Below are 11266 nucleotides of genomic sequence, written 5' to 3'. Positions count from 1 at the left end.
CCCACTAATGCTCTCAGTTTTTTTAACTATTATTTTTTCTATGTTACATTATGGAGTTTTTATTGCCACACTTTCAAATTTACAATTTTTTTTCCTGCAATGTCTAATCTGCTGTAATTTCCACTTTGTGTATTTTTTGACCTCAGGAAACTGTAGTTTTCTTCCCTAAAAGTTCAGTTTGGGCCTTTTTAATCTCTCATGCCTCTACTTAACCTTTTGAAGATGCGGGATATAGCAATAATTGCTTTGTAAATGTTCCTTTTTGACCATTCTGGCATCTGTGTCAGCTCTGCTGTTGGCTCGCACTGTGTGGCCCCTGCAGACTTCAGGCTGGTTTCCTTTGTGCCGTTTCTCACAAAGCTCATGCATGGATTTCCAGCACGTGTGTGAGTAAAACCCAAATCAGAGGTAATTCTGATTAGCTCCGGAATCCTGTTAATGGATAAACCTGTGTCCGTATCAAACGGAGGGAGAGAAAATTATTTGCGTCTTCAGGGTCATCTCCTGGTGTTACTGAAAAATACTTCCAGAGAGTCGTTGGGCCACTGTGAACCGCTGTAGCTATGTCCACCCAACTCCACCATCATCAACTAGATAGTGAATCATTCTGTTCTTTTCCATGATACAAAATGCCTGATATGACCTGAGTTTTAGACATCATCCCAACCTCCACGCATTTAGAATAATAGGTACAATGTGTCTGTTAGTGCATGAATAAATTCATATAAAATTGTGACTATGCATTCAGGAAGGGTATTCATGGGGAATATTTAATGCATGCCATCTGATACAGAGACACTAAGTTCCTCCAATATGTTTGCAATGCTTTGGGGGCAAGGATTATATCTTTATTCCCTTCTTTAGTTCAGTAGTTGGCAATAACATAGGTACAAAGCAAAAATGCGTTAGTGCATTATGGCCACACCGAGCAGCGTATTCACACTGGTAATGTTTATTGAAAGAAACATTAAATATCACACCTCGATATTATTAAGGAAACTAACTGGATACACTCTTTACAAGGCTCGATGAAAATGTGAGGTACCTTGTTCAAAAATTATTAAGAATTCTAAGACTTTGAAGTAGAGCATAAAACCAAGTGCCTGTCTCTGCAGCCACACTGATCATGTAGCCGTGGAGCTGGTCTTGCCCAGAAATCATAGTTTACAACAAGCTACTGTACAGTTCAGAATAGTTAGAAGATAATCATTCAGGTGTTTCTAGCATAAAAAACAGACAAATATTTAAGGTGTTGGATAGTCAATTACATTAGTTTCATTTTTACAAATTATATGAATGCATTAAATTATCACATGTACTACCAAAATATGTACATCCATTATGTATCAGTAGAAAATTAAAATTTTTATTACTGGAGAAAAAAATGAAGTCCCTGATTAAAAGTGCTAGAAATGAGAATTTAGACCTTAAAAACAGCTAAAAATTTAAAAGGAAAGTTTTGGCAACAAGCCAACCTCAGAAAGCATGAGACCCAAATTCAAAGAATGAACTATGCAAATTTCTGGCTCACAGCAAAATTGCACATGTGCAAGGGAGATCTATGAAGCCTAGTGAAAAAGCAGAAAGAAAAAAAAATTTAAAAACTGTAGAAAGTAAAACCCAATTTCAAGTACAAAAAACAAAACAAAACAAAACAATACCTCACAGATTTCTAAGTTGCTGAAGACAATGTAATATTTCCTCCCAAGACCAAGAAGAAGATGATTTGAAAAGAGCAATTACTATACAGACTAGTGTTATATACCATTGGTCTAGTTAGATTTGCTGCGCTTAATGTTACTATTACGTAAAGTTAGTAGTTAGGATCTCGGACTTTTAAAATAAAAAAAAATGTAGGTACTATGATGGCAAATATTGGGGTTCATATTGCAGAACAGTTGAAGTCATATTTCACTGTTGATTGAATATGCCATGGATATGTGAGCATCTTGAGTTGGTTGCACGACTTTTATACTTCCATTCTGAATGCAAAAACTTAAAGCTTTATGCTTAAATTAAATAATGTGGCTAAGATTGTTAACACGAGCATATGAAACTCAGCTCCTTGAAATAGCCCACCTAAAAAGAAGCTTGCTTTGGGGGAGCTGAATAATTTTCTGAGGACACATCTTTTCTTTGTTTGATTTGTTTGGTTCAAAAAAAAAGCATTCATATTATGGCTTGATATGCCATAAAATTTTGATTTAAAATCTCTAAAAGCCAGAGAAAGACTATCTACAAAACTGTCAAGATGCATTTTGGATTGTCTCCCTACTTCCATTTTCTTCAAAAAATTTAAATGCAATTTGGATTATAAAAATCGCATTAAGATAGAAAGACTGTGGGATGCATTTCACCTGGGGTGCTTGTTAAAAAACACAATTTCTGGGATTTCATTCCAGATCTACTCAATGAGACTCTGCAGGTGGGCCCCTAGAATCTGCATTTTTTATGCTTTCCAGATGTTTCTTATGCACAGTCAAGTTTGCAAACCACTGCTCTCGAGTTTTAACTGACATTAAGTAGAACTTTTAATGGATGCACCCCTAATTTCTGAATTATTAATGATTAATAGAATCTGCTTTTACTATACACTCACTAAAATACATAGCTGCTTGGGCTGAAATATACAGATGTGTTGCCTTGCTGAAAAGGGAAGGAAAATCAAAGCTCAGACTGAGTCTTGTTTGAAGTTTAGCCATGAAATTTGATGGCTTTTAGCTGAATTAAATGGCAGGCAAAATGTGTGTCTGTTCTCCACCTCTCTCCTCTAACAGCGTTTCCCTGTCTTGAGCTAATCCTTATGCAGGGATGTCTTATCACTGCTCACTGAATATCTATAGAAAGACACGAGTTACAAAGTCAAGAGCTGCAGACTTCTCTAGGTTTTTCCTCGGAACAGTCAGTGACACAGAGCTGTGTCAGGCAGAGCCTGCTGCTGATTTAATTTGATCTTTCTAGGGAGGATTAAGAATATTGTCTTCAACCCAATTAGAATGTTGCTGCTAAGTTTCAATGTGTCAGAGGCTTTTTCATTTTCCCAGAGCCAGTGCTGGCTGGTGTGGCGAGTGACAACATTGCAGCATTTACAAAGTGACTACATCGTAGCATTTGCATTATCTTCCTTGGTGTGCACATCTTTCAACCATGTCAGGGAAGCGGTTGGAAGGAAAAATCACAGAGCACATAAGAAGGACTTCTGGGCCTGCTCCGGAGGCTTGCAGAGGACATGCCTGAAGGGGTGCATGAAGCCTTCTGTCCCATACCTGTCCCTTGCCTCGATGGGATTTTGTACACCACAGGTTTCTGTCACCACTTTGCCTTGAAATTGGAGGCCTCAGTTATGAATTTTATAACAACATCCTCAAATAAGGCCTCACTTTGCAGTGTGTGCCTAACTTAAGGATGATTTTTAAATGACTGTGTCATGTTTGTAAAGACGCTTTGTACTTATCGAAGTGCTTGCATATATACCATCTCATTTAATGCTTGCCAAGATTCTGTTAGGTATGTGAGGCAGGTACTGTTATCTTCACTTTATGAATGAGGAAAAGGCACACAGAAGCTAATAACAAGTGAAGTCAACACTGGGTCTGAAATTTGTAAACTCTGATATAAAAAAGAAAACGTATCTCTGGAAAGAAAACTGTTGCAAACTATACACCTGCTTTCCAAAACATGTGTGGCTCTTCAGTAGCTATTTTACTGCCTTCTACCTACTCCAGTGTGCTGTTGGCTATGTCCAGTGCTGAGGACTGGGGAGGAGGCTTTTCTTCCCGCTTTAGGATCATGGTGATGTCCTTGCTGAGGACTGGGGAGGAGGCTTTTCCTCCCACTTTAGGATCATGGTGATGTCCTTCCAGAATTTGAACTGTGCTTTGGTCCTGAGCATGTCCTGGGGTGCAACATTCATTGTTCTCATTTGTTAGAGAATACAAGATCAGAATTTAAATAGTCACTGTTTTCCAAGATGCAAAGTGATACGCTCTTGGTGTTTTAAAATCCTATCTGTTGATCTGATTGGCTGGTATTCCAGTCTTCCCTGTTTATTGCTCTGTGACTGGTGGGATTTGCCAATATGTCCAAGTACTTTCTCTTTCCAGAAGCATACCATAATATTGGTGTAGGATTTGTGGCCAGAACTTACTGGGCATCACCCCAGTTACTGTCCTAATACCTCATATTGTGTCAGAAGCTGACAATAGGAGTTGAAAATGCCATAATATGAATCTGTTCTCATAGTGAAGATCGTAATGAGAACGGGAAAAGCTGCAGACCGAACCAGTTCTCATTATGTTCTGAAGCCACATTTCCTCCCCACAACATGAATTGTATGGTCCAGGCTCTTTAATCAAGAAATGTTCCATTTGAAAGCATTCCTCATCCCACAGAAAACACAAATTTCACTTTGGAGCACATATCTAGTAGGAGAATTTGTTTTCTCATTCAATTAACCAGATTGAAAATGTAAGAACACTATTATGGAAGCTTCAATGTCAATGTGTGTGTGTATGATGATTGTTGCTAATTAAAAATAAGCTGATTTAGGACATTTGAAGCAAAGAAGCCCTCACGTTCCCTTATCTCAGCATTTAAACAGTGCCTGGACTCTGTGCTCTCTGCCCACATTATCTGGCTGTGCGTGGCATAGCTTCCGGCTGCAATAGTGGGAAAGAATTTAGCAGATGTTCAAAAACAAATACATTGTTAGCTTTTGTTGTTGTTGTTGTTAAGGCTGCTTCACGTATTTTAAATTTTTCATTTCCTTCTGGGAGAGGAATTACTACTATTAACAATTCTGCACATTGCTTGAGGCAATGATAAACCATATTACCCTATTTATTTTACTCTCATTGCTATTTGAGAAAATGGTGGGCCATATATGCTTGTAGATTAGCTGGTGTCTTTTTGAAGCTACTGGCAAGGCTATGTTTAAAGTTTCAATTCTAATAAAAATGTGTTTAAAGCAACCAATGGCACCGTACAGGGAATGGCAGAGGAAAGGTCATTCTGTGTGTCCTGCAGCCTCAGAAGTGGGATCTTCCCCACACTTTTCTGTGAAGACAATGCAATTCAGAGCAGAGACATCTTCAAAGCTGCTTTGCACATGATGGTAATGAAGGATTGCAATGTGAGGTCACTGGGATTCCCAATACCACAAACACTGGTGTTATGAAAGGATGCTTAGTCCCAGCATGCCTAAGAAAACTAAATCTGATTCCTAGTCTTGGAAATCCCATCTCATGCATGATGCCATGTTTCCAAAACTGGAACGTTTCTACTGACTTATTTCCATGACTTCCTTTGCTCCAGCCACTGAACACTCACTCCCGGTGTGTCCTTACTAAAATGTTAGTTAATGTGTTATCTGTTCATGATAGTGCAGCTGTCTGCATAACTTCTGTGTATTTGTTTATTTATTTATTTTTTTGAGATGGATTCTTGCTTTGTTGTCCAGGCTGAAGTGAAGTGGCGCGATCTCGGCTCACTGCAACCTCCACCTCCTGGGTTCAAATGATTCTCATGTCAGCCTCCCAAGTAGCTGGGATTACAGGCACACACCACCATGCCCAGCTAATTTTTGTATTTTTAGTAGAGACAGGGTTTCACCGTGTTGGCCAGGCTGGTCTTGAGCTCCTGACCTCAAGTGATCTGCCTGCCTCTGCCTCCCAATGTGCTGGGATTACATGGGTGAGTTGCCACGCCTGGCCAACTTCTGTGTATTTATTGAGGGAGGTGATTTGGGTGGGGATGGTGGAAGGATTGGGGCATGTGAAAGAGAAGGAGTCCTGGTTTGTAAGTTAGATCATGTGAGGGATAGGGATAGGGAGTGGAGCACAGGGTGAATGAGACCACACACATGTAAGAGGGAATGATGAGCAGGCAGGAAGAGAGGGTTGGTGTAGGAAAGGGTTGGTGCAGGAAAGGGGTGGTGTAGGAAAGGGTGGTGTAGGAAAGGGGTGGTGTAGGAAAGGGTGGTGTAGGAAAGGGGTGGTGTAGGAAAGGGGTGGTGTAGGAAAGAGGTGGTGTAGGAAAGGGTGGTGTAGGAAAGAGGTGGTGTAGGAAAGGGTGGTGTAGGGAAGGGTTGGTGTAGGGAAGGGGTGGTGTAGGAAAGGGGTGGTGTAGGAAAGGTGTGGTGTAGGGAAGGGGTGGTATAGGAAAAGTTTGGTATAGGAAAGGCTTGGTGTAGGAAAGGTTTGATGTAGGAAAGAGGTGTTGTAGGAAAGGGGTGGTGTAGGAAAGGGTTGATGTAGGAAAGATTTGGTGTACGAAGGGGTTGGTGTAGGAAAGGGGTGGTGTAGGAAACGGTTGGTGTAGGAAAGGTTTGGTGTAGGAAAGGGGTGGTGTAGGGTGCTGACATTTGCATAAGTTGCACTGGGGTAGGAGTGGATGATGATGGAAAGTTGGAAGAATGTGATATTTTTGTGGAAATAACAACTTAGAAATTGAGTCATCTTTTAGCTACAGAGAAGGGTATTCCCTTCACCATATAGTGAGCAGTTGCTGTATCCATGGCTCTTGACAAAAATGTTCACTTTGTGCCTTTTCCTGCATTATTGGCATCTGGAGTTCTAACAGCCAAGAGAGACAGAGGTCATAGTGGAATCAATATTTCTATTACAGATAAGAAAATCCCAGAAGGAGGGCCTACATAGATTAAACTGTACACAACCAAACTAAGATTTAAGAATTTTTCTGAAGATAATCCTGGGATTATGTCTCACATTTCATTTTAAGCTTCTTTCTTCATTTCCCTTTGCTTTATATTTCTCTCTCCTATTTTATTCCTCCTTGAAATAAAATGGGACAATAATGTGTTTTAAATGTACATGAACAGGCACTTCTCAAAAGAAGACATTTATGCAGCCAAAAAACACATGTAGAATCAAGGAATAACAAGAAATCATCATTTCAACTGCTATCATGTCCAGTGAAATTAAATGCTTGGATAATTACTTTGTTAATTACTAACAACTCCAAAATTCTGATTCTCAATCCACAGTCTATTGAATCATATAAATGGCTTGCTTTTATTGAATGGAAAAAGACAAAGAAGAAAAAGAGTGTCCAGTAGAGAGGAGGAGAAAGCACTACAGGGAACACCAGGGTCCCCATGATAAGTTCACTTTATTCCACTTCATAGTTCCTGTTAATTAGGAGCTTCCAATCATTGCAGCAACATGGGTTCCTACACTTTAACCCAACCCCTCCTCTTCTACTATCCCTAACTTTGACTAGTATGAGATGAATACTTGAGCTCAGCAACTTCCCATGGCTTTCGAATCTCAGGAGTTGTTCTTACTCTTTTTGATATAACAACCCTCAATTAATGTTTGGTATTCTTACACAACCAGTGGGAAAACAAGTATGCATCTGGAAAGCTTAGAAAATATAGAGATAGTCATATACCTAGGCTTGTTTTTATTTTAATTGAGTAATTTGCAAAGGTATCTTCTATATTAATAAATGTACATTCAATTCAAACAGATTGATATTGAATTAATAGGAAGTAATAAATTGGTTTATTTATGCTAGTGGAATTAAAAAATCTTGCTACTCTATACATTCAATTTCTAGTCCCTACTTTGAAAAGAGCATTTTCTTCCTTTTGAAATATATTTGAGCATAGTAACTTTCAAGGTCCTAAGTTTATTGGCATAATTTAATGGAAAAATTTATGCTCTAAAGCATTCATTTTTTTCCCCAAGCTTTGTGGTTTTCAATTTCTCATCTACTGGGTGGCTTTTAGTTTACATGGCAGAACGGAATCTTCTAAACTTTTTGATTCCTCTGATAAAATATTCAATAGAGAACTAAGCCAAAATTTGCTTCACCCAAGGACATGATCTCATCCTTATTCTTGTCTTCATGCCTATTGAAATACAGCTATTCTTATATGTATTTAGCTAAGTGATAGGCTTAAGCATCAGTTATCTTTTTTGGCTAATTTGTTTCAAAAGTAATTGAGCCCATGCACACATGAAATAATATGTAAAACAGTAAAGATCCCTGTACACAACAGTATTGAAGCCACTGTAATATTTCAAGACTAAATTAGACACTCTCTTCCTAGCCCCCTTTCACTCCTCCACCCTCCACCACATAGGACACTTTCTGGAAAAGAAGTCCAGGCAAAGAGACGTTAGTTTAATTGTTGCTAACGTCACATAAAAATGATCACCAACTTGGAATTTCTGAATTCACATGAAAGGGTGATACTGAGTTTAAACGTAAAGTTTCATATCCCATTGGTGGATAGAAAGAGTACAGGATTGTAAAGCAATTTCAGAGCAAGCCTCTAATGGCAACTTTAGTCCACAGTTTGGATCCTGTGCCCACCTGACATCTATTCTTTTTTTGAGTTGGAGTCTTGCTCTCTCTCCCAGTCTTGAGTGCAGTGGCGAGATCTGGGCTCACTGCAAGCTCTGCCTCCTGGGTTCACACCATTCTCCTGCCTCAGCCTCCCGAGTAGCTGGGACTACAGGCGCCCGCCAACAAGCCAGCTAATTTTTTGTATTTTTAGTAGAGACGGGGTTTCACGGTGTTAGCCAGGATGGTCTTGATCTCATGACCTCGTGATCCACCTGCCTCGGCCTCTGAAATCTATTCTTAGCTGTAGGTGGGGACCAGGACCAGAATCTTCAGAGCAGGCCCTAGAAAGCTGGGAAGTCAGGGGATTCCACTACAGGTTTCTCTATTCTGTCGGCATTTTAAGTGGTTCTGTTTAGATCTAGGCACATTAGAGCTACCCCTCAAACAGATGACGACTCTTAAGAGCCCCGGAATTTCTTTATTACCCAGGGAGTCACTGGGGACTGGCAGTAGGTGCCAGGTTTGGTGATGGCGTTTTGTGAATCACTGAGCTCATCTCAGGGCAGAGCAGCTTCCTAATGTGACTGTCATCTCCTCTTCCTTTCCCTCCAACACCAGCCACACTTCACCGCACTGGCCAGGTGTTTACCAACCTACCCCTTCATACAAAGTTCAACCTGACATTGTTTGGTAGTCAATGATATGAAGCTTGTTGTCTAAGTCAGCATCTGCAGTTTTACCGACTGATAGAAAGGTACAAGATAGAATATGATTCCGGACAGGAGTCATCCACATGTTGCCTTTCTGTTGCATGGAATGAACGTTTTGAAGTTGGAAGTATCCTGAAATTTCAGGACTTCATCTTAAAGATGAAAAAAAGATGAGGTGTCATGCACAGCTATTTTGTGGCAGCATTTGAATTCAACCCCAAGTCAAGTTATGATATCTCCTGTGTCAGAGGAAAGTACTTTTGATAATCCCAGAAATATCAAGACTCCAGTGGCAGTGAATATTTGGTTTCCACTTTGAAATGTAGATCACATTAGCAGGATATTCCCTAAAGGAGCTTTATACACAGTTGGTCCTCCCTCTGTCAACCTCATCTCCGACTCAAGTGGATCGAGTTCAAAACAGCCACACTTGTTCCAGAAGCCAATTTTGTTTGGGCCATAATATAGAGATGGTCCCATCCAGCCTTTAAGCATGCTAAGCATAGGTAGCTGTTTGTTACAATAGTTGAAAGGAGAAAGCCATAAAAACAAAGTCTCCCACTATTTCATCCAATTTAAAATTGCGGAAGGTGACAGAAAATATAACTGAAAGCTTTCCCTAAACTCTCTTTAAAGAAGTCCTAGAAAAAAAAAAAAGAAAGCATTTATTTCCTTGATGATTTCTAAGTAATAACTAAATATGGATGCAATTTTGAACCGTGTATGGATGTTCTCAGTGTAATGTTCCTCTTTTGGAGACATCGCATCATATTTATTTATCTCACTCCCTGTCCTTTCCCCCATTAAAGTGGACCTGTGCATAGTTGATGCTTGTAGCAAGATACACACCTTCTTCCTGTTTCCTGGACGGTACGATGGAAGGCAGGAGTGAGTGTCCGGAAAGAGGGAAGAAAAAAAAAAAACAAATCTCATTGTTGCTTGTCTACTGCTTTTGGCTCTGCTGAGATGTGAAGTCATTCTCATTTCTTTGTGTTCGGAAGTATAGCCTGCGACTTGTTGAAAGCTTAGCGCTAGACCTGCCTCTCAGAGACTTGCTCCCTCTGGAAATGCCCAGCCGAGGATGCGCGTGGTGCGTGTTGAAGAACACTGCCTTAGAGGTGGACACTTGGGGACAGGTGCGCTGCGGCCGGACTCCTGGACAGGTGCGCTGCGGCTGGAGCTGGCCCCGCATTTATTCACTTTCTGAATCGTAATGCCCTCAGTGAGTTGCAATTTCATATTGCTACATTTGTTTTTACTGGTGTTAAATTCCGGCAGTTAAATCTTTAAAGGGTTACTAAAAAATGCAAATATTTGTGTATTTACATGTCTAAGGAGAAGACCCTTTGGCAATCCAGGAGGAGACCAGGACTCAGGCTTTTTCTTCCAGTTAACTGTGGAGGACACGCCGTTGCTGCTGTGGCTGCTGAAGGAGGAGAAATCTCCTTGTTCTCCCGTCTTCCTGCTCTCCAGTCCCCTGTCTGGGCTTCCCATTTGCTGAACACAGCCAGATGCCAGCCGAGCTCAGGAAGCGTAGTTTGCAGGGGGTGTATCCAGAGACACAGCTCGGAGCAAGGGAAGCGAGAGGAAGAGATCCAACCTTAGGACAAAGGGCCAAGAACTTGGAGAGGACTTGGCCTAGGAGACAATCTAGGGCAAGCACGTTATCCAGGGTGACTGGGCAGGCAGAGAAACCCCAAGAGGCATAGAGCTCATGTCCGTTCAAAGTAGGAGAGTCTGGGCTCTGCTCTCGGAGTCGGAGCTGGGGACCTTCAGGGTACTTCCTATGGAGAGAGCCTAGTTTATCAGAAAAAAGGGAACTTTCTTTTTTACCATCTAGCCTTCACCTTGGCAGGGAGACAGGTGTTTTGAGTAGAAACACTTCAACTCGACATGTCAAACCAGTGCTTCAGCACAGCTGTGCCTGGCCCGCCCACCTCTCCCCTGCCCTCGGTTTTGGTCCAGAGTCTATTTTTGAACGTCTGATGTCTCTCTTGGTTAGTGTGATTGAAATACGGCAGAAAGCCGATTGCATCGTGTGGGGAAGTTGAAATCAATGCAACCAACAATTATATTAACGGTCTAGTTAAGAATAAAAAAGTAATAGAACAGACGTGCCTTGGTGAACGTTTATTTTCTATGGAGAAATAAACATAGTTGCCGCTTTTGGACTCCACCCTGGGCAACAAGGTAATGAATGTGGAGTTAGGTGGTGACTAAAGAATTTGGATTCTTTCCTCCAG

The sequence above is a fragment of the Pan paniscus genome, chromosome 23 (genome assembly GCF_029289425.2).
Source record: "Pan paniscus chromosome 23, NHGRI_mPanPan1-v2.0_pri, whole genome shotgun sequence".
In the NCBI taxonomy this organism is placed as follows: Eukaryota; Metazoa; Chordata; class Mammalia; order Primates; family Hominidae; genus Pan; species Pan paniscus.
This window is presented reverse-complemented; position numbering follows the sequence as displayed.